This window comes from Sorex fumeus, unplaced genomic scaffold (genome assembly GCF_029834395.1).
Source record: "Sorex fumeus unplaced genomic scaffold, SorFum_2.1 ptg000021l, whole genome shotgun sequence".
NCBI lineage: Eukaryota > Metazoa > Chordata > Mammalia > Eulipotyphla > Soricidae > Sorex > Sorex fumeus.
The window spans coordinates 10,305,523-10,330,837 of record NW_026606078.1 but is presented as its reverse complement, the minus strand read 5'-3'; the positions used below and the strand labels follow the sequence as shown (position 1 = coordinate 10,330,837).

Sequence of the window (25,315 nt, the reverse complement as noted above, 5' to 3'; positions counted from 1 at the left end):
GACATGGTCTCTCATCCAACTGCTAATCATTCAGGGGTTCACTGTAAGTTGCAAGGGGGTGGATGCTTGCTGTGTTTACAACAATTAAAATTTCCCCTAAGACAGGGCTGTGTCAAGCAGTTCTAAGTCTGATGCTGTGCAGGTTGATATTTTTGCCTGAGGACAACAGGACCTGAGCTGTTATGAAAGACTGTCAAGGCAGAAGAAGCAAAATGTTAATGGAAGCGCAATCTCAACTGCTTTTTCTCATCTCTACAAATGGAATTGTATTACCAAAATAGTTAATCATGAGGCTTAATAAGAGCTTATCTAGAAGATGCCACAAAATATACCCTTGGCATTTCTCATGCAGGAATGTAATGTCACTGAATGAGCTGTTGATAGGAAAGTATCAGCATAAACTCCCTTTATTATTTCACAGGATGTCACTAAGTTACTTATACTTGATTCAACTAAGATGAATTGGTCAGCTCTAAAATGTTTCCAGCCAAGTGGGGGCAGAAAGACAGTCCAGGGATCAAGGCATTCCCTTGCATATGGTTGTCGCTAGTGCAACCACCAGCACTGCACATGGTCTCCTGAGTACCACAAGGAATGAGTCCTGAGCACAGAGTCAGTAGCAATCCCTGAGGACAAGTAGGTGTGGCTCACAAATAAACAAAAAATGTTACTCAGCAAATGAAAGGGCTTTAGATAAATACCAGAGAAGTTAATATTGTTTTAATATTTTCATTTAAGAAGTGTGCTGCAAATGAACTTTTTTGGACAATAAAGGTAAAATAATGATTACCAACAGTCTCATGCTATTAAGAATATTCATTAAAATATTATAAAGACTTTGAAAATTAATTTTTAGTTTGCAGTGTGAGCTAAAAATAAATGGATTACTTTCTCTCAAGTTAATATAAGCAAGGATAATATCAATTTTACAAAGTGTGAAAAATCAGATCTAATTACAGATATGTAGTAATTTAAATATTTCTGCTTAGCAAGAAAAAAAGCTATTTTGCTGAATTAAAGCCTACTAAAATTTCTGATATGATATAAAAAGTACAGAAGTAAAAATGATTTACTGGAAATATACCAATTTATCAAGTAATATCAAATTTTGCTGAATATTAGACATTATTTAATATCTCAAAAATGTTCAAATAAACAGAAATACTACTCCTTGTTCAGAGGTTGCTGATGAAAAGTAAAGACTTATCATCAAAATAAATCTCCAAATTTGTACAGCAACTTCTACATTTTACTGGTAGGAAAATCAAAACACAAAGAGATTATAAGTCAAATTCCCAATTGATACTTAAAGGACAGAATTTCTATAGCACTTTGTTGGTTATCACTCCTCTTATTCTAATGTCTAAATCTTATGTGCTATTGAAGCAGTTATTTGAGTTACATGCCGGCCACACAAATATTTTAATGCAAATTATAGTCCAGCACAAGTGGAACATATAAAAGGAAACATGATAATAAGCAGGAGAGATAAAATTGAAGATGAATCTTAAAGTTGGCTATACCTGTGAAAATTTTCTCTTACTGTGACCCCTAGTCTGATGCTCACTTCAAACACAGAAGATTTTGATCAAGGGAGATTCCCTACACGCCTCAGAAAGACGAGTCTATTTGCCAGTTTATGATCATCAGGGTACTCTGTCTAATCCCAGCAGATGTTTCCTAACTCCAAAGCTCAAAACCTAAGAATATTTGGATTATACAATGCCTAATCTGTTAGATTTAATTCTGCCTGAGCATTTTGGGAGATTCTGGATTCTTCTTGGAATGATTTCACTTCAAATTTATGTTCGTGTTGCTTACCCCCAGTTTTTAAAAAGTCTCTAGTATGGGCAGGCTGCCTCCTCACTCTTTGCTGGATGAGTCACATTAAAAAACTAAAAAATTGAGATTTTGTGCTTCATAATACTATTAATAATAGTTTCTCGTACACATATCTTCTGGATGAGTTACTTTCTGAACATTTAAAAAGGTGAACTCCAATCAAATGTAACTTTCTTCAAAAGGGAACCAGTGTTTCTGCTATCCCCTTGTTGACAAGTCCATGCTAGAGAAAAATGGAGTCACTGTTATTTTATTTCTCAATCTTCCAGAGGAGAGAAAAATCCAGATTCTTGAAACAAAACATAAAACTGTATTAGATTCCTGAAATGGAGATAATTAGAGGAACACTTGCCTTGCATATGTGAGCTCCTGGGTTTGGTTCCTAGCACTGAACAAAATGAAAAGACAAATTGTATTGAAACAAGAAGTCCTGAGACTAGAGAGACAGTGCAGAAGGTCAGGCACTTGAGGCTGACTCCAGTCTGAATCCCCAGTATCCATACCCTGAGCCCTTCCTGGAGTGAACCTGAGCACAGAGCCATGAGTAAGTCCCGAGCACTGCCGGGTAAGACCTCAAACAAACAAATGAAAGTAATAGAATAAAAATTTACCCATTAAAAATTATTAAGTAATCCTCAGAGAATTCAGAAACTGGTGCTAAAAATATCCTTTACAATGGCTACTCATCTTAGGGGTATTTGGGTCCTTAGGGGAGAGAGGTGGGTACACTGGGAATAGTATTTGGGTCCTTAGGGGAGAGAGGTGGGTACACTGGGAAGAGTATTTGGGTCCTTAGGGGAGAGAGGTGGGTACACTAGGTACACTGGTGGGTATATTAGAAAGCATCTTATTTATACTTTGTTGAATGTGAAGAACTTTTAATAAAATGACCTCATCCATTTATGAGCATTAAAACACACTAATACTGAAAATCTCTCTCTCTCTCTCTCTCTCTCTCTCTCTCTCTGTCTCTCTCCTAGAATCTATGTGACACCAAGAAAGTGACTTCTGTCTATGTGGACTGATTCAAAAGCCCTCGTCAGAGTCTGGTGAATAGCTTTTTAAAGGTCATTTTGAATGAATTCTAAACAAATAAGTGCTACTCAGAAAACTGATTTAAGGTAGCCAGAGAGAAAGTACAGCAGGAAATGTACTTGACTTGCACACAGCTGATCCGGATGTGATCATTTTGAACATTAACATTTTGAATGTTAATTCTGCATCTTGTTAGTGTTTGATGCACAGACTGAAGCCTCCCTGTGGATAGTATTTCTGTCTTGTTCATCCTTGTTTCACAGCCATCTAGTACAAGGCCTGGCACATGTGGCACATAGCAGGTACACAATCCTACATAAATAACGAATAAGCAGCATAGCTAGCTTTCTATTCCATGCTCAGGGAGAAAAAAAACACAGGAGAAAGTAGGATTTTCTGTAAAATAATAAGACTATTAACCTATTAGCCATGATTATCTAGAGGCCAAGATGGAGCGAAAGAGGGAATAAGGGTGAGAGAGAGAGGGATGGGGAGGAGGGAGAAAGGGAGGAGAGGGGGAGAGAGAGAGAGAGAGAGAGAGAGAGAGAGAGAGAGAGAGAGAGAGAGAGAGAGAGAGAGAAAGGGGGGAGAGAGAGAGAGAGGGGAGAGAGAAAAAGGATAACATTCAGAAAACAGGAAGAAAGAATATTTTTGTGTTTTATGATCAATTAAAGTGCTTATTCTTTTCCCTGATTTCCTGCTTTTCTTTTTAAGGGGCCGAGGGTTGGACAATAACTCACTGTGTTCAGGGTTTACTCTTGGCTCTGCACTCAGGGATCGCTTCTAGTGGGCTGGAACATGGTGGTAGCTCTGGGTTGGATGGGTGGGAATGGGGGCAGGTGGGGAGACTATGGAAGATCTGGGATCAAACCTGGATGAGCCGTGTGCAATTTAAGCACATTACCTGCTGTACTGGGCTGGAGCGATAGCACAGTGGGTAAGGCGTTTACGTTGCATGTGGCCTACCCGGGTTCGATTCCTCCACCCCTCTCGGAGAGTCTGGCAAGCTACCAAGAGTATCTCGCCTGAACAGCAAAGCCTGGCAAGCTCCCCGTTACATATTCGATATGCCAAAAACAGTAACAGCAAGTCTCACAATTTATTGTGAGATGTTACTGGTGCCCGCTCGAGCAAATTGATGAACAACAGGAAGACAGTGACAGTGACCTGCTGTACTATCTTCCTGGCCACCTTAAATTAGTATTCTGAGTAGTACTTAATTGTTTAGAATTCATTATTTAAGACTTAAGTAGCACTGTAGCACTGTCCTCCCATTGTTCATTGATTTGCTCAAGCGGCACCAGTAATGTCTCACAGCAGATTGTGAGACTTGTTATTACTGTTTTTGGCATATTGAATACATCATGGTTAGCTTGCCAGGCTTTGCCCTGCGGGTGAGATACTCTCGGTAGCTTGCTGGGCTCTCTGAGAGGGGTGGAGGAATTGAACCTGGGGTTGGTCATGTCGGCCATGTGCAAGGCAAACGCCTTACCTGCTGTGCTATTGCTCCAGTCCTCAAGACTTAAGTACAAGGATTTTATAAGCACACACATTATATTATAAACTTTCTGTACCTCTTCAGTGTACTTCTGGTTGGTCCCATGCACTCATGATGTCCTCATCTTCACAATGAGTCCACAGGTTTTTAATCCTGCCTCTCTCTAACTCCGTGAGAACTTGTTTCCGCCTTCTACACCATTTTGTTAACTAAGGAAATACTTTTGCTCTCAAGCTTTCAGAACTGGCTGTGATTATATTGGGCCTTCTGTTTGTTTCATGACTTTCCAAGAAAACCAAGTCTTAGTATGACCAGAAAAATGTGTTTTTATTTCAAACATAAAATATAAACAATTGAGTAGAAAACCAAAAATCTCAGGACTAGCATCTGAATGTTAGTGGTGCAGAGATACCCAGATGTACAAACTCTTACCAACTCTTCTTACTCTACAGATCCTTCAGTGATATTTACTGAAATTTCTCAGTGACTTCCATTTTTTCCTTTTTCCTTTTATATAACTAGCACCACGATTTTTCACTACTATTAGTAGTAGGGCTTTATGGGTATAATGTTTCAACACCACACCCCCAGCAGAGTGCCACTTCCCTCCTCACCATGTTACTCATCTGCCTTTCCAGTCCATCCCTATATCCTTCCCCCCACCATTCCCAAACCAAATTCAGCTCTGTAGAAACTCATGATCTTAAAGGGTTGTACAACGTGCTATATTTTCTTCCTTTAGAAATGATTCCTCCTGATGCTTTTTTTTGGTGGAATTTTTCTAGTTAAAAGGGGCTGGAGCGATAGCACAGCGTGTAGGGTGTTTGCCTTGCATGCAGCCAACATGGCCAACACAGGTTCGATTCCCAGCATCCCATATGGTCCCCTGAGCACCGCCAGGAGTGATTCCTGAGTGCATGAGCCAGGAGTAACCCCTGAGCATCGCTGGGTGTGACACAAAAAGAAAAAAAAAACGTAAAACAGGGGCTGGAGCGATAGTACAGTAGGTAGGGCATTTGCCTTGCATGTAGCTGACCTGGGTTGAATCCCTGGCATCCTATATGGTCCCCCAAGCACTGACGGGGGTAATTCCTGAGTGCAGAGCCAGGAATAACCCCTGAGCATTGTTGGATGTGATCCAAAAAGAAAAAAATAAAATAAATTATATGTGAATAATTTAATTGCTTATTTTCATTTTAACAGTTCTCTTCACAAAACTGTATCTTTGGTACTACTGCAGAGTAAATGAGGCTTTACCTTCCAAATGAAGTAACTGAAGTTGTTTTTGAGACAGAAGTCTCAGCTTGGCTCTATTGTATTTGTACTGCAGTTGATTAATGTGACTTAGGAACCTCTATGCAAGAGATCAGGGAACTTATCTTCCACTTCTGGGTCCAGTTTTATGTTTGTCTCTGTTTAGATTTTGCACACTTGCCAGGCTAGAGAAAGGATGTTTATCTTAAGCAATACTCAAAAAACTAATGAGAAATTGTCTCGGGTAATCCTCAAAGGATTAAAATATAACTAACTGTATTTTTATTAAATACAGCTGAGAAGATAGTATCTGGTTAAAATATATGTCCTATTTATTATCATTTGTATCTGTATAGAGCCTGGTTAATCACCAAATTTTCTATTCCTTCAAAGTTCACAGTCAAAAAACATTCTCCAGCCTTTTACTTTTTTTAAGGTAGAGTTGTGAGCTACCAGCTGGTTATGAACGGAAGTAAAGGGCATTGCATCAAGTCTGGCCCACACTACCCTTCCAAGACGACCTCTTCTCAATGAGTAAGATGAAGGCAGCCTTCATGTGATCGAGGGAAACATGGCTGACTGCAATAAAGTCAGAGGTTGGAATGATCCACAAACCCATGAGCTGCTCAGAGGAAAGATGCCGCACCAGGAAAACTCAAAATAAACTTTCGCTTAACCAAACATAAGCTAGTGATATTTTAATCCACTGAGTTTTGGGAATATATCAATTATATCAGCAAGACCTACCAAAATTAATACATATATAATATCTTCATCAAAGAATTAAAATAGCATGAAACATTTTACAATCACATAATCACTTGTGATTTAACATGAGTCTTTCATTTGGGGTCATCAAAATAAAAATACAAAGAAGACTAAGAGTTGGATCTGGGTGGTTTTCTGATTTTCTGGCATCAAAATACTCGCCCTACTTCAAATTCCAGAAAAGAAAAATATTAAACTTTCAATCTAAGAATTAAAATTTAAATTTAATATTTAAATTTCAATCTAAGAATTACAGTAAAAATAACAACTATCGCAGATGACTCGAGACTATAGTGCATGCCTTGTACACATGACGCTATGAGTTCTATCCTTGGCACTGCATAGCCCCAAGCACTGCTGGATGATGTTCCAAGAAGCATTGCATATCTGGATCCAAGTATTAAATCCTTAAACCTATGCTGCAGGTTCTCAAATCTCATAAGAGTGACCATAGGCCTTTAAATATTTTGGGGGATATACCTTCTCCCAAAGTTACAACTACTTACATGAACAAGATATTTTAAATATTTATGTTGATATATTACTATATACATTAATAAGCCATTCAAATTTAGATGGTTGATCTACAATGCAACCATACTACATAATGTATATTTACATAATATACAAAACACAACGTATACTTAAGTATAATGCTGTATATTATACTGTAATTTTATGAATGTACATTATTTTTATGTATTTGTAGGCTATAGGCAGCATTATAAAGTAAAAGGCCCTCCCGTTGATCATCGATTTGCTCGAGCGGGCCCAGTAACGTCTCCGTTGGAGACTTTGTTGTTCTGTGTTTGGCATATCGAATACGTCACAGGGAGCTTGCCACGCTCTGCCGTGCGGGCAAGATACTCTCGGTAGCTTGCCGGGCTCTCCGAGAGGGGCGGAGGAATCGAACTCGGGTTGGCCATGTTGGCTGCGTGCAAGGCAAACGCCCTACTGCTCTGCTATCGCTCCAGGCAACATTATGTATATTAAAATATTTTTTTTTTTGGTCAGGCTCTCAGAGAGGGGCGGAGGAATCGAACTTTGGTCGGCCATGTTGGCTGTGTGCAAGGCAAACGCCCTACCCGCTGTGCTATCGCTCCAGCCTGTTGCTATCCAAAATCTTCTTTGAGAGTAAAGCATTAATTTTACATGTCAGAACACCGCAGATAAAGTGTGTTGTCACTTACTTAAGATCAGACAACTTGTAAATGACAGAATTGTAATATGAAATCAGCTGCACTCATTCCCATGTTTTTCTCACTAAAAGGGTAGCTAGAAAGAGTCTTTGCATATATTCTCAGTGGGGCCCACAGGATTGTTCTGCAATCTGGCTCTGTGTTTTTCAATAAACTATCCCAAGGTCACAAAGATCTTTGAATTGTGGAGTCTAAAGACCATTTTTCATTTTTTTCCCTTTTAGACTTCTCGTGGAAATTCAGGTTATTCCTGCCACTAGAAACAACTTGTCTTAGTTTATAAGGCTTGGTTTGCTCCTGGGTTTCATCTGTCTTTGTGGCTTCTTTCAAGCTCCTTCATAGATGCTGCTATATCATCTGTTTTGTCTCACTTTATATGGAGGTGGTTTCCCTCAAACTGCCCATGTTTACTACTTCTACAAGTCACATTACGGTAGAATTCTATCTTCAAATCAGACTTGGAGTTCCAGACAAGGCTCTTCGGCTGCCTGGCAGACGCCAAGGTTTGATAATTCTGGTACTCAGGCCCTAGAGATAGAAAACTAAATGCACCATCTTCCCCTGCCCACCCAGATCTCCCTGAATCTCATTCTGAATTGATTTCATTAGCCTCCTATTTGCAAAAGCCTAGAATACCCTAGAATACCCTAGATTTATATCTTCTCACATTCTCTCTGGTTTATTACAGCTGCCCACTAATTAGTCTCCTTGCCTTCTGTCTGGCTCCTTTGCCAACCATCTCTAGCCAGAGTGATCATTCTAAGAAATCAATCTTACCATTGAATTTCCTTGCATAGTGTCTGTTATTAGCACCCTAGTAAATTTAAAATTCATATTTCAGCTGCAAGATTTTCCACAGCCTGACATATTATTCTCCATACTCAGCTCCTGCTCTCTGTTCACCCATTCCTTATCCTGTTTCCTATTAAAGGATTCCTTAATGCCATTCAATGTGCAGAGTAGTTTCTTTACTAAGTTATAGTCATTTTTCCCATAGAAATGTGTAATGATGAAATGAGATGATCCGTATAAAGTACTTCATAAAGCTTAATAACATTTATGATTTACATTTGTCTCACCATATCCTGGAGCGATAGCACAGCAGGTAGGGCGTTCGCCTTACACGCGGCCAACATGGCCGACCCGAGTTCGATTCCTCCGCCCCTCTCGGAGAGCCCGGCAAGCTACCGAGAGTATTCGATATGCCAGACACAGTAACAACAAAATCTCCAATGGAGACGTTACTGGGCCCTCTCGAGCAAATCGACGATCAACGGGAGGGCCTTTACCTTTACCTTTACCTTACCACCATATCCTAGCACTATGGACAGAAAAGGACAGCATGATGCATTCTAAACAACTGAGGAAGAAATTACTATTAGAATATGTTTTGAAAGTCAGATGTAGGGGCTGAAGATATAGTATAGTGTGAAAGGAGCTTGCCTTGAATGCAGCTGACCTAGGTTTGATACCGAGCACTGTGTATGGTTCCCCAAGCCCTGCAAGGAGTGATGCTTGAGGGCAGAGAAAGGAATAAACACTGAGCATTGCTGTATGTGATATCAAAATTAAAACAAAATAAAATAAGGTGCATCTTGACTAAAGCTATACCCAGTTCTTCTAAAATGGAATGAGGAGAACTGTAGGCTGGTATTATATTGTAGAGGAAAGAGAAGATGGATTAAAGGTACAGTTGATGAATCTCAGTTCAGTGTTCAATGAACTGAAATAACCTAAGATATTATGTTTAAAATGTTTCTTTGTTAGTATCACAAAAGCATTTGGACCTATTTTCTAGGATCACTTATATCCACATGCAACACAAAAACAACAGGAATTTAAATTACATGATTTTACCTATAGAAAGCGATAGCACAGTGGTAGGGCGTTTGCCTTGCACGCAGCCAACATGGCCGACCCGAGTTCGATTCCTCCGCCCCTCTCGGAGAGCCCGGCAAGCTACCAAGAGTATCTCACCCGTACGGCAGAGCCTGGCAAGCTCCCCGTGACGTATTCGATATGCCAAACACAGTAACAACAAAATCTCCAATGGAGACGTTACTGGGCCCGCTTGAGCAAATTGATGAACAACGGGAGGGCCGTTGCCTTTAACTTTTACCTTACCTTCCACTGCATAGGAAAGATTCCTCAGTGCCAAAGCACGAAGGAACTACAAACTAAACTTTTCATTAGAGATTAAGAAAAATAATAAAACCATAGCCTATTGTTGACAACTCTTTCCACACTCAGGTAAGTCCTCTCCTTTTTTTCCCCAATGAACTAACCCTTGTCAATCTCATATGGAATCAGGAGAATACAGTGTCTAAAGAGAAAATGACTAGAGAAATCTACTAAGCATCAAGAACTAAGACATTGAGAAAAAAATAAAGGAATAAAGAACCTCATGCCAAAAGATGAAAAAGCAGAAGGCAAACATGGAGAAGAAATTAAGAAGTACCTGGATGTCCAAAAGTCGGTGACAGTAAATAAACAAAACAACCCCCAACCAAACAGGCTATGTGGTCTCCATGCAGGGAAAAGGATGTTAGAGTCTCAAGTGATATCAAGTTTTCTGTTTCTAAATCCTCAAATGCTCCTCTCAACAAAATTCCTAGTACATTTAAAACAATACAGACTTCATAACTCAAAAAGTAAGAAGTCACAGAACTCGATTTTACAATGTTTCCCATCATTAATTTCACCTGATCTATATAAATAAAATATTCCTAAATGAAGTCACAAGGGTTTATCTATCATCATCAATGGAAAGTATCTTGGCTCTGAACTGCATATCTTTATTGAAGAGCAAAGGTTGGGCAGAATCCCTTGGACTCCCTGGGCCTATTGACACTGAGACCCTCAAATTGTGTGGAAGGAGCTGCAAATCTTGCTGAGAGGTGGCAAGGCTGGCACAGAGGGAGTGGATATATTGCCAAGTCAGCAAACTGACAGATGGCAAATTGGAAAGCGAGAAAGGAAACTGCAGAGACAATAGATATGCTAGACAACTGTAGGATACAATGCTGCTTGGTTTTAATTAACAAATTTGCTATGCAAATCTAGCAAGCCACCAATGAAGAAAAAGACAAATCTAAAAATCACTGAAAAAGAGAACTAGAAAAGACATTAAAGAGCTTAGCCCCAAAAATCCCCTCCCCAGAGTATTTATCAAGGGAATAAAAAGATTTAGAGAAGCTCAAATGACTTGTGAAAGGACCTGATGCTAATAGGTTAATTGGGTGCCCATCCAATATAAACAACATACCAAAAAACCTCCTAAACCACCCCACAAATCAAGACTGATTATTAAGTGATCACTAAAAATACAAGATAATGAAATACTGTCCACTAACACTTTGAACAAGACAATATCGTGTTGTGTCCCCCTGGAAGTGGAAATGGAGCCATAATTGGAGACCTATCTTTTTGAAATTATAAGTTCATTTCCTTTAAGGACAACACTTTATATGGTCATTGAAAGTGTTTATAATCAGAGAAGGAAAAGTTGGACAAAAAAGGTCAAAATGAATAGGACCTGGCATCCCCTGTAATTGCGGCTCGAAGGAGAGGAATTACAGGATTGCATGTGGGTAATGTCCAAGTCATTTCTGAATCTAATCCAAATCGCCTTTCTGTTATCAAGAAAACGGTGTATGCAAACTGAGGAGTACACAATTATCTACCTCACTGCAAGGGATGTGAAGTCCTCATTGTTGTCCTCTGAAAATCTTATAATGTTGCTGAAGAAAGGCCAGAGAAAGGCAGTAGAAATGATCAAGGTCAGGAGGGGTATGCGAAATTTGTTTAAGGTTTTGTCTGCCAAGCTGAATTTGGAAAAGGAAGCTGATGGACATCTATAAACTAAAAAGAGCATGGGCAAGGTAAACATGAAACATTTAGCCAGATGCTGTTAAAACCCAGAGTTGGGAGAGGATGGTGAAGGTGATGCCCTAGAGAGTTCAGAGGTTAATTTAGAATAAATATAAGGAGCACCTAATCAGAATATAATAAACTTTTATTAGACCTTCAAAAACTGGTAAAATTTAAAATATAGTGTGCTCCAAATGATTTTTTATGTAATATCAAGCCTAACAATTCAATTTTATGTTTTATGGTTTTATTCCTATACAGCTGGGATATACTATCTACTTGTATGTTTGAATTTGAAAATATGGCCTTGTTTAATGACCCACTCTTAAGCAGAATAATGGGGTAGCTAAGGATCACCCCAGAACTATATCTTAAAGTCGTCCCTAAAGAAAAATAACTGTACCAATATGTAATGTAGGCTTGTAGATCTAAAACCCATAAATGATTGGAAAGATTCAAGTTTTAATACTTATAATTTAAGGCTGAGGTGTAGCTGAATGTTTAAACACATGCTTTGTGTACATCAGATCCAAAGTTCCAGCAACAACAAAAAGTACACTGCCCCCTATTCCTTCTCTAGCCCTTCATAACTGAAATGAAGAAAAAAAAGTAACCCCACTCCCCACCCAAAGAAACCCACTTGAATTCATTCTATTCTCTGAGTGTCCCTTTGTCTTTTCCTGTATTTTGCGAATCTCTGAAGACCAAAAAGTCAGCTGTATAAGTTATCTGCTCAAAGAAATAACTGTTTTTCTTTTTGTCGCTTTTGCTTTATCTCTGAGAATCATCCATCCTGCTCATTCAATTAAACAAAAATCTTTTTGGCTTGTCCAAATTTAGGGAACGTATCTAACTTAAAATGGGATACAGTATAGTTCATGTTTTATCTGACTTAAATGTATATATTTAATCTACTTGTAATTTTTTTGAGATCATTTAGTTTTAACTATCCTCCCCAAATACACAATTTCCAAAGCAATGTTTTAGGGAATAAAGTCACTTTTCTTCTTTGATCTAATTAGCATATAATTAACTTCCATCTCAGAGCATTTTTAACTATTCCATGACTTTTTCTTTTTTGGTGGATGGTGCTCAGGATTTACTTCTGAGGATTTGTGCTCAGGAATTATTTCTGATGTGTTTGGAGGGCCATATGTAGTGCACAGAATCAAACTGTGGTTGACAATATGGGAGATAAGTACCTCCACTCCTGAATTATATTTCCAGCCCTCCAATACTCTTTTTAATCAAGTGCCTGGGACAACTGGTCAAATATAGTGTTGAAATCAAGATCACAACTGTTCACCAGTCTCTTCTATTGTTTACCAGTCTCTTCTATTGAATGTATTGTAGTCCCAGTTTGGTTCTACTTTCTTTGGTGAGTTCTCATTTCTCTCTAGGGTTTCGTCTATATTCTCTATATTTCGTCTATATTTCGTCTATATTGTTCACAATCTGTTTAGCAACATTTTCTAGAATCCAATGGTACAGTGTATTGTACAGTAAAAAACTTTGGTTGAGGGACATATTATTCTAGCATCCTCAGGAAAGAGGTACTATTTTATATTCCATTATGTGGTTCATACCCTGGTATGGTCATCATTTAGCTGATCTTTTCCCAGATATGTAGTCATTCTTCCATTTTTTCTACTTCCTGCCTTTATGTAATAAAATTTTGTTTAGTTCTTAAGAAAACACGGGTACACAGAATGCATCAGATTCATCCTATTAGAATATATAGGAAACTTAAGGACTTTAGATCTACAAATACCTGCAGACTCTAGGATAAAATTCCGTAGAGTACTAACAGTTAAATTAATCTCTTCTAGAAAGCCTTCTTTTTTTTTTTTAATAAACTCACCTGTATGGTACTAAAACTTTGCTCTCTCCTGCCTTCTCTTATCACTTGTAGCAACCGTAACCCTCAGGCTACTTTCCTTCAAATTTTGCCTTATGATAGTCTCTAATCTCTGCTGATTATGTTAGAATTGTTGAAATACCTGTATGTTCATTGCAGCACTGTTCACAATAGCCAGAATCTGGAAACAACCTAAGTGCTTGAGAAAAGATGATGGGTTAAAGAAACTTTGGTACATCTACACAGTGGAATACTATGCGGCTCTTAAGAAAGATGAAGTCATGATATTTGCTTATAAGTGGATGGACATGGAGAGTATCATGCTACGTGAAATGCGTCAGAAAGAGAGGGACAGATATAGAATGACTGCACTCATTTATGGAATATAAACTATTGTAATATGAGACTAACACCCAAGGACAATAGAGAAAAGTGCCAGGAAGACTACTCCATGGTTGGAAGTCAGTCTTATGAGCTGGGGAAGAAGGCAGCTGAGATAGAGAAGGGATCACTAAGATCCCTTCCAGCAATGGTTGGAAGGATTGCTCAGGATGGGAGATAAGTGCTGAAAATAGATAAAGGACCAAACAGGATGGCCTCTCGTTATCTGTAATCTGTATTGCAAGCCATAATAATACCCATAAGGAGAGAGAGAGACAGAGAGAGAGAGAGAGAGAGAGAAGGCAATTGGATGCCATAGAGGTGGGGGGGGTTGTGAGGGGGTAGGGATACTGGGGACATTGGAGGTGGAAAATGTACACTGGTAGAGTGATGGCTGTTTGATCATTGTGTGACTGAAACTCAAACATGAAAATTTTGTAACTGTAGCTCATGGTGATTCAATTAAAAATAAACTGGTGCAATATACTACATGTTTTTTCCACAAATCACATGCTTACACATTTTATTTTTCCCAAGACATGCTTTCACTAGGAAACCTACATGGAATCTTCATTGTAGCCACTACAGGTTTTGTCATACACACACCTGAAACAAAACAGTGACTGCTACCTTGTATTTGGATTGTGAAAATTCTCAAAGTCCAAGTCAAAGTGGATTTGAATTTTCTGTTTGAGGAAACTCAAGGTTATTTTCTAATCATACTGTACACTGATAGACCTTTTTCACAGCAAAATTCTTTAGGTAGATATTTGAATATTAGAGTGGCACAATTCCACTCTTTTTGACAGATTCTTGTTTTCATAATTCTATATTCCTTAAAAATTCTACTTTGTTAAATATAAAAATTGTGTTTAGCATTTCACAAATAAGTAGTTTTTGAGAGTAATATTTAATAATGCAAGGTTGCAGTTAAAATATTCATGAAGAACGGGTTGGTGCAATAGTACAATGGGTAGGGTAGTTTCCTTGCACGCCAATAACCTGGGTTTGATGCCCAGCACTACACATGATCCCTTGAGCTCTGTCTTAAGTGATCCCTGAGCATAGTCAGGAGTAAGCATCAAGCACTGCCAGGTGTGACCCCAAAGCAAAACAAAATAAGTTTCAAACTTCTTATTTAATACTATAAAAGTGCTACTGGATTATTAATATGGATGTCAAAGATTGTTAGTTTGTTATTTTAGTCATTATCAAAATTAAGTTGAATTTTTAAATCTTGTTTAAACTAAAAATTAACTTATTATCAAATTAGATCAGAAAATGGAGGCAGTCAGATAAGGGAGGCATAACAAATTGCACTCATTGCAAAGTTTAATTTGGTAAAGTCTCTCAAAAGAGAATTCAAACAAAATGTTTCCAGTTTTGGGAGGGTCTTCAAGATTATTTTCTCTTAGTTGCTTGATGAACTCCACTGTGACAATGGTGCTATAATTACTAGAGAGTAAAGTTTAAGGAAATCTTTCCTTTCCCAAGGTCTTTTCTCTCTCCCTTTTAGAATAACGTTTCCTCTTTTCCCCTCTGAGTAGACAAAACCTTCTTGATCCTATTGTTAATAGGAATGTATGACAACAAGAAGAGATCAGCTATGTCTTATTTCTAAATTTGGGAGCGTCATTTACATCCTTTTATGGCCCAGTTCAACCCCTGATTTGAACAAAGCCTGCTGAAGGAAAGGGTGGGTGAAGAGCCCAGAATGTTCTAAATTATTTTGAAACATAATGCAATCCTTCAGACTCATTATTTTATTTAATGGAATGTCTGTCATTGTTGATGAACAAAACATTTTGTTTTATCAAAGCTATGTCATCCATCAGACTCACAAAGAAATCTCATTTTGCATTGGTTCCTAAATTAAATTTCTTTCTCTACATCCTGATTGCACAAATCTTTCTTTCCCCCACATTGACATAGTATTTAACTTTCATGATTAATCAACACAGAAAGTACAGTGTTTTGAACATCTCATCTATTCCTTTAAATAAATATTGTCAAGGTATTCATATTTTGTCTGTTTAATGCACATTTAATGATTTAAAAACACCCAGTTTAGTGCCAGAGAATGCCAAAGCAAAGGTGCTTGCTTGCCTTGCATCTGGATGACCCCTGTTTGATCCCCCTGTACCACAGGCTCCCAGAGCACTGTGAAGAGTTGGGAATAGCCCATCCATACTGCCAGGTGTGGCTCAAAATCCAACCCGACTATAATCAACAAAGTCCAACCTAATTTATAACTAACCTGACCAAGTTATCACTGCACAAAGAACACCAGCAGACTCAGACAGAGACTAAAATTCAGAGACACAGACTCTATCAAGCTCAGTTCCCCGCATTCAGACCAAGAAAGAAGGGTTTTGGTACTGCTGGCTGTTCATGTGGCGCATATTTCTAGGCTTTGAGGTCTACCATCTTAACTCAGCTCTCACAATAATAACAAGAGATACTTGATATTTTCTTCCCTTTTTTTTAGATAGGATGAGGATCCAGAAGTCAATAATTACAACTAGGATCTTCTTTTCTATTATCAAATACCATGGCATTTCCCTCTAATATATCTAGGACTAATCACCTACCAATCTAAATATAATGAAGTCGTATGGGCACAATCACAACCCAGTGAGGACTTAACTTCCTTCCTCCTATCATTCTAATAAAATCTTCATGTGCTAAGGTAATAGAGATTCCTTTAAGAGAGGCCATGATTATCCTCCCAGACCTAGAGCTTGAATCACAATTAATCTAAACTTGTGTTTGGGTGTCTACTTCTTTTATTAATTACTAGCAGTAAAGAGTGAATGAAATTTAAGCAGTAAAGAGTGAATGAATGCTAGAATAGGGGACCAGAGATACTGTACAGCAGTTAGAAGGGTGCATGTAAGCAACTGACCTAGGTTCCTGGAACTCTATATGGTCCCCTAAGCACTGCTAGAAGTGATCCCTGAGCACAGAGCCCAGATTAAGCCTTGAACACATCTGGCTGTAGGCCAAAAACAAAACGAATAGAAGATGGCTAGAGTGGACTTCTTTTTTCAGAATTAAAGAACAAAGAGGTATTTGAAAGAGGTATTTGCTCCTGTACTTACATGGTATTTACATTTTAATTCTTCATTTAATTGAGCATGTGATAAGTGATTGTAAGTAGCCACTCACCAGCAGTGAGGTACCAAGGAGGGAAATGAAGAGCATTGTGCTAAGAAATCAAAAGTACATAGAAATACGGAAAAGATCTCTGTTCCTGATACCAGCACTGATGGTTAATTCAAGACCAACACCTGTCTTCTTTTAGGTATCTTCATATATAAAACAAGTAAGCTTAATTATCTAGGCCATTAATAGGTACTCTAACACTTGCAGTTGAATACATTCACTTATGAATACAGCTATAGAATCTACATCTTAGAATAGAATGTGCTCTTTGATTTACAAGGGAAAAAGATTTTTTGGTTGTCTATTTAGATGCTAAAGACACCTAAGTCCACAAAGCAGGAGAGCAAAGGACTAGGAAAGGACAGCGGAGGTGACAGAGTAATGAGAGTTGAGACCAGAGCAAATTCTGGGCAGTTAGAAATGTCTCAAGTTTTCTGATAAACTGTTCTAGTTTCTTTTTTACAGAAAAGAAACATTTTTTTAAATAGGAGGGAAAAGATCATATTTGGTGAAATAACCCATCACTGCAATGTTTTCTGTAATATGAATGTAATACATAATCGTTCATGTTTAAACAGTATAGAGAATATATTACTATAAGGAATATAAAAAGAAGATTTTTACTGGTAGTGATCGTCCATGTCAAGTTAGGGGTTCGGCAGGGTGATACCATTTTACCGAAACTTTTCAGTGCCACCCTCGAGAACGTCATGTGACGACTGGAATGGGAAGGAATGGGAGTGAAGATAGATGGTTGGCAACTACACCACCTCCGCTTTGCTGATGACATCGTTCTAATAACACCAAACATTAGCCAAGTGGCACTAATGCTGGCCGACTTCGACCATGAGTGTGGAAAGGTCGGACTACAGCTGAATCTCACGGAGACAATGTTTATGAGAAACGGTCTCTTTCCTGATGTTCCATTCGCTCTCAAGGGAACAAACATCTCCAAATGCAAGTTATGTGTACCTAGGTCAAGAAGTCAACATGACAAATGACCTGCACCTGAGTTGCGCAGGAGGAAGAGAGCAGCTTAGAACGCCTTCAAGAGCGTTGAAGAAATAGCTAAGAGGATGAAGAACCTCTGGCTCCGGGCACATCTCTTTGATTCCACTGTTCTTCCTGCATTAACATATGCCTCAAAGACCCAGGCCCTATGAAAACAGGATGAGAACACTATTCGGGTCTCCCAAGAAGAATCGAAAGAGCTATGCTTGGAGTATCACGCTTCACTCAAATGAGAGAAAGAATCTGGAGTTTTGACCTCTGTCAATGATCAAGAATCAGGGACGCTGTCTCATTTGCCAAGTCGTCGAAAATCAGATGGGCTTGACATGTAATGAGATTTGGAGATGACCCCAGGACTAGAGCCATTACTGACTGGATTCCATGGAACGTCAAAAGATCCATGGTAGCCCACCTACGAGATGGTCAGACTTCTTCATCAAGACCCTGAACGATCAGTTTGAGGCTCGTTGTGTTCCTAGAACAAGCAGACGCCACTGGGCTACACTAGCACATGACAGGGATGAATGGAGATGTTACTGGCGCCTGCTTGAGCAAATAGATGAGTAACGCGATGTCAAGTGATCAAGTGATATAAAAAGAAAAATGTTCACTGTCTTCACACAAAATTCCTTTTCAGGAGAATTTCTTAGTAACAATTGGAGTGCAAGCCTCTAAATTTTGTTTGTTTGTTTTGGGTCATACCTGGTGGTGCTCAGGGATTATTCTTGGCTTTGTGCTCAGGTATTACTCCTGGTGGTCTCAGGGAACAATAATGGATGCCAGGAATTGAACCTGTATCAGCCGTGTACAAGGCAAGTGCCCGGTCCACTGTACTATTGCTCCAGCCCCAGGATTTCTTTTTTAATGCACAGTTTCATCTATTTTATCTATTTATTTCTCTGTTTCTGGGCTGGAGTGATAGCACAGCAGTAGGTTGTTTGCCTTGCACGTGGCCAGCTTGGTCGACCTGAGTTCAATTCTTCCACCCCTCTTGGAGAGCACAGCAAGCTATCAAGAGTATCTCACCTGCACAGCAAAGCCTGGCAAGCTACCCACAATGTATTTGATATGCCAAACACAGTAACAAGTCTCACAATGGAGACTTTACTGGGCCACTAGAGCAAGTCATGAACAATGGACAGTGCTACAGTGTATTTCTCTGTTTCCATTGGCCTCTAATGTAAAAAAAAAAAAAAGACAGGATGGTGCCAGCATGATAATCAATGGACCCAGAATTCTACTTTTGTATAGAGAGCCTTATTGTACACAACCAGGCTTGTTTATTTGTGCACTATCTGTGGTTATATTCTTGATGAAAGAGCAGAACTGAATAATTTCCCAACCTGCATACATATATCTTTGCCCTCAGTATTTCTGTAGGAGAATTTTTTAGAAGTCGATTTTCCATAGTAAAAGATTTTTTTTTTCATTTTTGGAGAGAATCTTGGTGACAGTGTGGAGAAGGTCTCGAAAAAGAAGTCTAAGGCAGATGGATCAGTGAAGGAAAGATCAAAGGTAGCAATGGGAAAAGGGATTAAGCTTCTAGAGTTAATCAGGAGGAAATACTGAGAATGTCACTTTAGAGAAAATCGAGAAGGAAGGCAAATTGGGAGGGAAGAGTTTAAAATACACCAGAAGTTAAAATCCTTCTGAAAAGAAAAGATCCACTGGAAAGAAAAGATAAACACAACTGAGCATGTGAATTTAAGTAAGTATATTTAACTTGAATATCACTTTTATGACAAATTGCTATAAAACTCACAAGTACTTTGTGATGTGTTATTGTGGATAAAGTTCTGTGATTCATTACATCACAATGTTAAGGTCGTTTAATCTAATATTTTCCTGTGTAGTGTTCATTGCCCTGCTGTCTTCCTACTTTTGTGTCTATTTTGAGTCTTAGTCAACGAGGTAGCCATCCTCATTGCAATCCTTTCCCTCCTATTCCATGTGAGCAGGTGATACTTCTAAGTAAAACATCCTTAAACTTAAAATCATTGAAATGTTTATCCAGGCACTTAGCTTTCTTCTGAATCACATTTTCATAGAAAGCTGCATATTTCCTGTGTGTATACTCACATCACAGGTTAAATATATTTTTTCTCTTCACTAAAATTACCTTTCATTTCACAGCTATTTTTAACAAAGAAATACAGCTTTCAGGACACAGAAGTTACTGGTTAAGTCAAGACTACCAAAACCTTAAGACTCATAAATCTATAAATGTGGACACTGTTTAAGTGGATCCAATGATCTTGGATCCCACTCAGACCTGGGCCTCTGAAAATTTATTCCTATTGAATGAGAGTAATAGCACATGACGAAAATAACACCTAACAAATCTGAAAATATCACAGATCAGCAGTATTCTCCAAGTTCTTTATGATTTCTCTAATCTGATATGTTCAGGACATTTTAATACAGAACTGTTGTACTAATAAGTGCCCTAAAATGAAAATTTTATTTTCAAAAGGGAACATTACTGTATTTGTGGTTTATTTGTGTTGAAATTTGTAAGAAGAAAGGAGACCCTATAATTGATAGAAATTAACCCATAGAAAGCAAATCACTGGGCCAGGGAGATGGTCCAAAGGCCTCAAAGCACTTGCTGTACATGTGGGAGTCCAAAGGATTAGGGGATCCCTTTCCATTCCCAATAATTATAAACCCTGAGAAAAAGTTATGGAATTACCAAACACCTAGAAAGAGCCAAAGCAATGAAGGTGACAGCAAATTTTATGAACCATTTTAGAACATGGTGTTTATATAACTTTGGATGTTTTGAATAGGTTAATAATATTATACAAAACGTTTTAAAGCAAAGATCTTGGGGTCTGCATTATCTGTGCGATCCTGTAATTTGGACACTGACAGCTTTAGTTCTGTATAATCTACGTACAGTATAGATGCTCTTACCTGAGATCTTTGAGATCACTTAGGGGAAAACACACGTTGCCGGGACCAAAGATCTTAGAGGCATGTCTAGGGTGTCACAGGACACAGGAGTGATACACAGCTGCCCTTTATTACTTATTGCCTAGATCTCCTCAGAAAGTATTGCCTGTTCTTGAATTTCCTCCATAAACCAACAGAATAAAGAAAAAATTCAAAACACAAATTTGCAATGTGGTTCAGGTCATACTTGAAAAAAAAAAGTCATTTTTTTAAACTTCCCTAATCCCTTTCCCCATAGAGAAGTAAGGCAAAAAAGACTTACAGTACTGGAAAAGGTTAAATCTGGAAAGTGTTCTCGGATCTCCACACCTCTCCAGAAATCAACACAGGGCCTAAGGATTTCAATAAGAAAATCAACAGATGAAGAAAAAAAAGAGACTTCTAAATTATTGACAAAAGCTTAGAGTCAATTCTTCCTCTATTTCTCTATTCTTTCCCAAAGATTAAATTCATTTTACAATTTTATTTAATTTCCTGTGAAAATATAAAACCATAAAGCATTCAATATGCTAGCATCTCAATTATCAGTGATGTGGAGAATTAGGGAATGCCTAAACCTAAATTGTAAAAAAAGAGATATAATTTGCAGATAATATTATATTATTTATAAATAGCCCATAAAGTGATTTGATATTTATATACACTATGAAATGATCAGCATAATAAAACTACATACATATCAGCAAACTTAGCTACCATGTTTTCCTTGTGATCGTAGCTTTATTCACAAGGAAAAGTGCCTTGGCAACTTTATAATACACAAAACTACTAACCAACACCATGCTGTATGCTCTATTATTCATTTTATAATTGTAATTTTGTAACTTTTATTCCCTTCACTCAGTTTGCTCATCAGCAATTTCTGATAAATACCAATCTTTGTATCTGTGAGTTACTTTTTGTTTTGTTGCATATTCCATATGTAAGTGAGCTATTATGGCATTTGCCTTTCTCTGTCTTATTTTAACAACATGTTTTTCACTTCGCACAGAATGATTATTTTGGACCTGCATTTAAGAATCATTTAATACCATCCTGCAGTTAAGATTTTACCCATTATTTACTTTTAGCAAGTTGAGCTCTCCTTGAGGCAAGAGTTCTGAGTTTTATTCATTTTGTATTCCTTCCCTATTCCCTTTTGTATTCCTATTCCTTTCCCTATCCCAATAAACCTGGCATAAATTAAACACAATAGTGGTTATATAATTTTACTTACACATACTGTCACATCTTTATTTCTGTGTTTTCCTCAAAAAAAAGCATTATCTTAAAATAATCAGCTTGAGGCAGTATAATATTTCCAGAGTAATACAATCATGAAATAATCCTTTATGGGAAAAGCATTCTATTGCTTGCTAAATATATTTAAAAAATGGATATATTAAATTTGCCTTTTCTGCAGTTGCACTGCATATTAGCAGAAGCAAATTTAGGGTCATAAAAAATTTCTCCATTCACTGGTATTGGAGAGATAGAACATCAGGTAAAGCACTTGCCTTGCACACAGTCAACTCATGTTCAATCCGTGGCATCAGATATGATTACTTGAGCATAGTTAGGAGTTATAGCTGAGCACAGAACAAGGGAGTAAGCCCTGAACATTGCTAGGTGTGGACCCAAGCCTCCCTCCCCACTGAAAAAAGAAATTCTGTCACTGCAGAAAACTTTAATTACATTAAAAAACTACTAACAAACTAATTTGAGTGGTCACTGGAATATCCCATATATTTGCTGGGCCATTTGCTGAGAATATATAGTATATATGAATAAAATATTAGTAAAGTATATGTAGATCATGAGGAATTATCACTGTCACTGTCACTGTCACTGTCCTCCTGTTGTTCATCGATTCGCTCAAGCGGACCCAATAACATTGTGAGACTTCTTACTGTGTTTGGCATATCGAATATGTCACGGGTTGATTGCCAGGTTTTGCCGTGCGGGTGAGTTACTCGGTAGTTTGCCGGGCTCTCCAAGAGGGGCTGAGGAATCGAACTCGGGTCGGCCGTGTTGGCCACTTGCAAGGCAAACGCCCTACCCACTGTGCTATCACTCCAGCCCAAGGAATTATCATAAATAAAATTTTATTTTCATTATGTGTCTTAAATAAAATTATCACTGTGAAGATAATTCTGCAATAAAAGGAAAAATCTCATAACCCTAACCTTCCTTTTCACTTCTTCAAATAAATTATTTTTAATATACAAACCTACAATTGTAGAGACATATTATGCTGCTTTACCTAATTTTGAGATATCTTTCTTTTGCTATTTCTCTAATTGAAGAAGAAATGGAGAACACAGTATTTGAAGTTAAGTCTCATGCCGAAAGCTTGATTCCTGAGGCTCATGCACTTTATTCTAATAATAAAACCATTGATATTTAACTAACAATCCAAATTCAGTTTATCTTAGGCATGTGTAAACTATATTCATTTTTACCCCTTAAAGCACACTAGCCTTCTCTTCAGAGCAAACACAGCACATTTAGCATGCTATATATATAATCAGAGACAAAATATACAAAGCCAATTACTTGGGGTAGAGGTGAACATAAATTAAAAAGAAAGGTAATTACCAAGCAGAAATTCTTTCTATCCACATTACCAGATTTTGCTACATTAATATATGTTCTGTAAAGTCCATTTGAATTGTATATCCAGAGATACTTTGAAAGGAAAAACATTTTATTTTTCCTTAGGATTTTTAAGTCTTAGAAATTATGTGTTTAAATTTTCACTATAAATAATATCTGTTTTATATATTTAAATTTCTAAAGTTTTTGTCCTGAAATGTGGGAGTTAATAAATTCTTTTTTCCTGTTTTCGTTTTTTTTTTTGGGGGGGGGTCAATGGTGGTGGTGCTCAGGGTTTACTCTTGGCTCTGCTCCTCATAGTGCTTTGGGACTGTATGGGATGCAGGTGATAAACCCAGGTTGGTCACATACAAGGCAACAAGACAAACGCCCTACATGCTGTACTATTTGTATGATTGTTCTGGCATCAAGGGAATTTGTCCATTCTCAAAACAGTGTGATAGCTGGAACCGTGCCTGCCTTGCTTATGTAAAAGGTACTTCCCATCTACTTGGCAAAGAGTTAGTAGTACTGATGCTACTATAGATACATACACTTTCTTCCATCTGAATTCTCTAAATCCAACACCACAGAAAGAGAAAGAGCACTCTCTGATGAAAATAACTGGGTATTTTATATAGATTTGTTATAGCTCTAAATGTACGCTTAACAAAAGTCAATAAGGTCCAAAATGACATTAAGAGCTTACTACATCCTAAAGTTAAAGATTAGGACATTATTTTAAACGTTTTTATTTATAGTTACAGTAGTTTATATTTATTTGTTATGTTACAGAGATCTATAGTATTCATCTTACATTTCAATAAACCTTGATATGACCATATACTGTGATGCATGTTTTGATTTTTTTCTTGTTTTCCCTAATTTTATTTTTATTATGAGCCATTATCATCACTCATAGAAATCTATATTTGATGATAAGTTACAAAGTTTGTTATTTATACATGCATTTTTCTTATATCTGTCATTTTTTCTTATATTATATTTGACCCTATATAATATATAATATAATCGATTTGCTCGAGCAGGCCCAGTAACGTCTCCATCGTGAGACTTTGTTGTTACTGTGTTTGGCATATCGAGTACGTCACGGGGCGCTTGCCTGGCTCTGCCGTGCCGGCGAGATACTCTCGGTAGCTTGCTGGGCTCTCCGAGAGGGGCGGAGGAATCGAACTTGGGTCAGCCATGTTGACTGCGTGCAAGGCGAATGCCCTACCCGCTGTGCTATCGCTCCAGTCCCATATAATATAATCTATAATATAATTTCTTATATTTATATTTGACATTCTTATATCTTTGCATTATTGCAAAGAAAATATTCATCCATTTTATTGTTTTTTTCACTTCTGGATTCACTCTCCCCAACTCCTGGCCCCTTGCTCTTTCATCTGACAATAACAACGAAAAGTATGTTGAAGATATTGACCACTCGGGGGTCTCTCGGGGGCCTTTCTAACATATTTCAGACATTTATTATGCCAAATAAAGTAGATGAAAGTCAGAAGTTCGAATCTTGCCCTGCAAAGCCACCTTTTGTGTAAGGAAAGAATCAGGCTTCAATTTTTGTGATCAATCTGATACCAGTAACATCAAGAGATACAACTACTGGTCTTTTGTCCTAAAACTGTATTTTCAGTTTATTCTGTCAAAATAAAGTCTGTATAGGTTCCTATTGCCTGTTGCTATAAACAACTACTATCACAAACGTCATAACTAGAAAATAATAAAGCATTAACCTGATCTGACCCTGAATAGGGTTTATTGCCATAGTGATAAAGATTTAAACAGGCAGCTAGACCAGGAGCTAATGAATGGTAAAAGGACTCCCTATTTCCAAGAAGGCAAGGAAGAGTAACAGAATGGGGGACAAAGACAGATTCCCAG

General features: G+C 37.8%; 1 protein-coding gene across 1 annotated transcript in view; it reads right to left on the bottom strand.

Moving 5' to 3' along the window:
* Positions 1–25,315, bottom strand: part of CHRM3 (cholinergic receptor muscarinic 3) — a 274,768-nt gene that overhangs the window by 128,756 nt on the left and 120,697 nt on the right. The window contains exon 2 of the mRNA XM_056113611.1: positions 21,099–21,168. The gene's annotated coding sequence lies outside the window, so the exon portion shown is untranslated. The remainder of the gene's footprint in view (positions 1–21,098; positions 21,169–25,315) is intronic.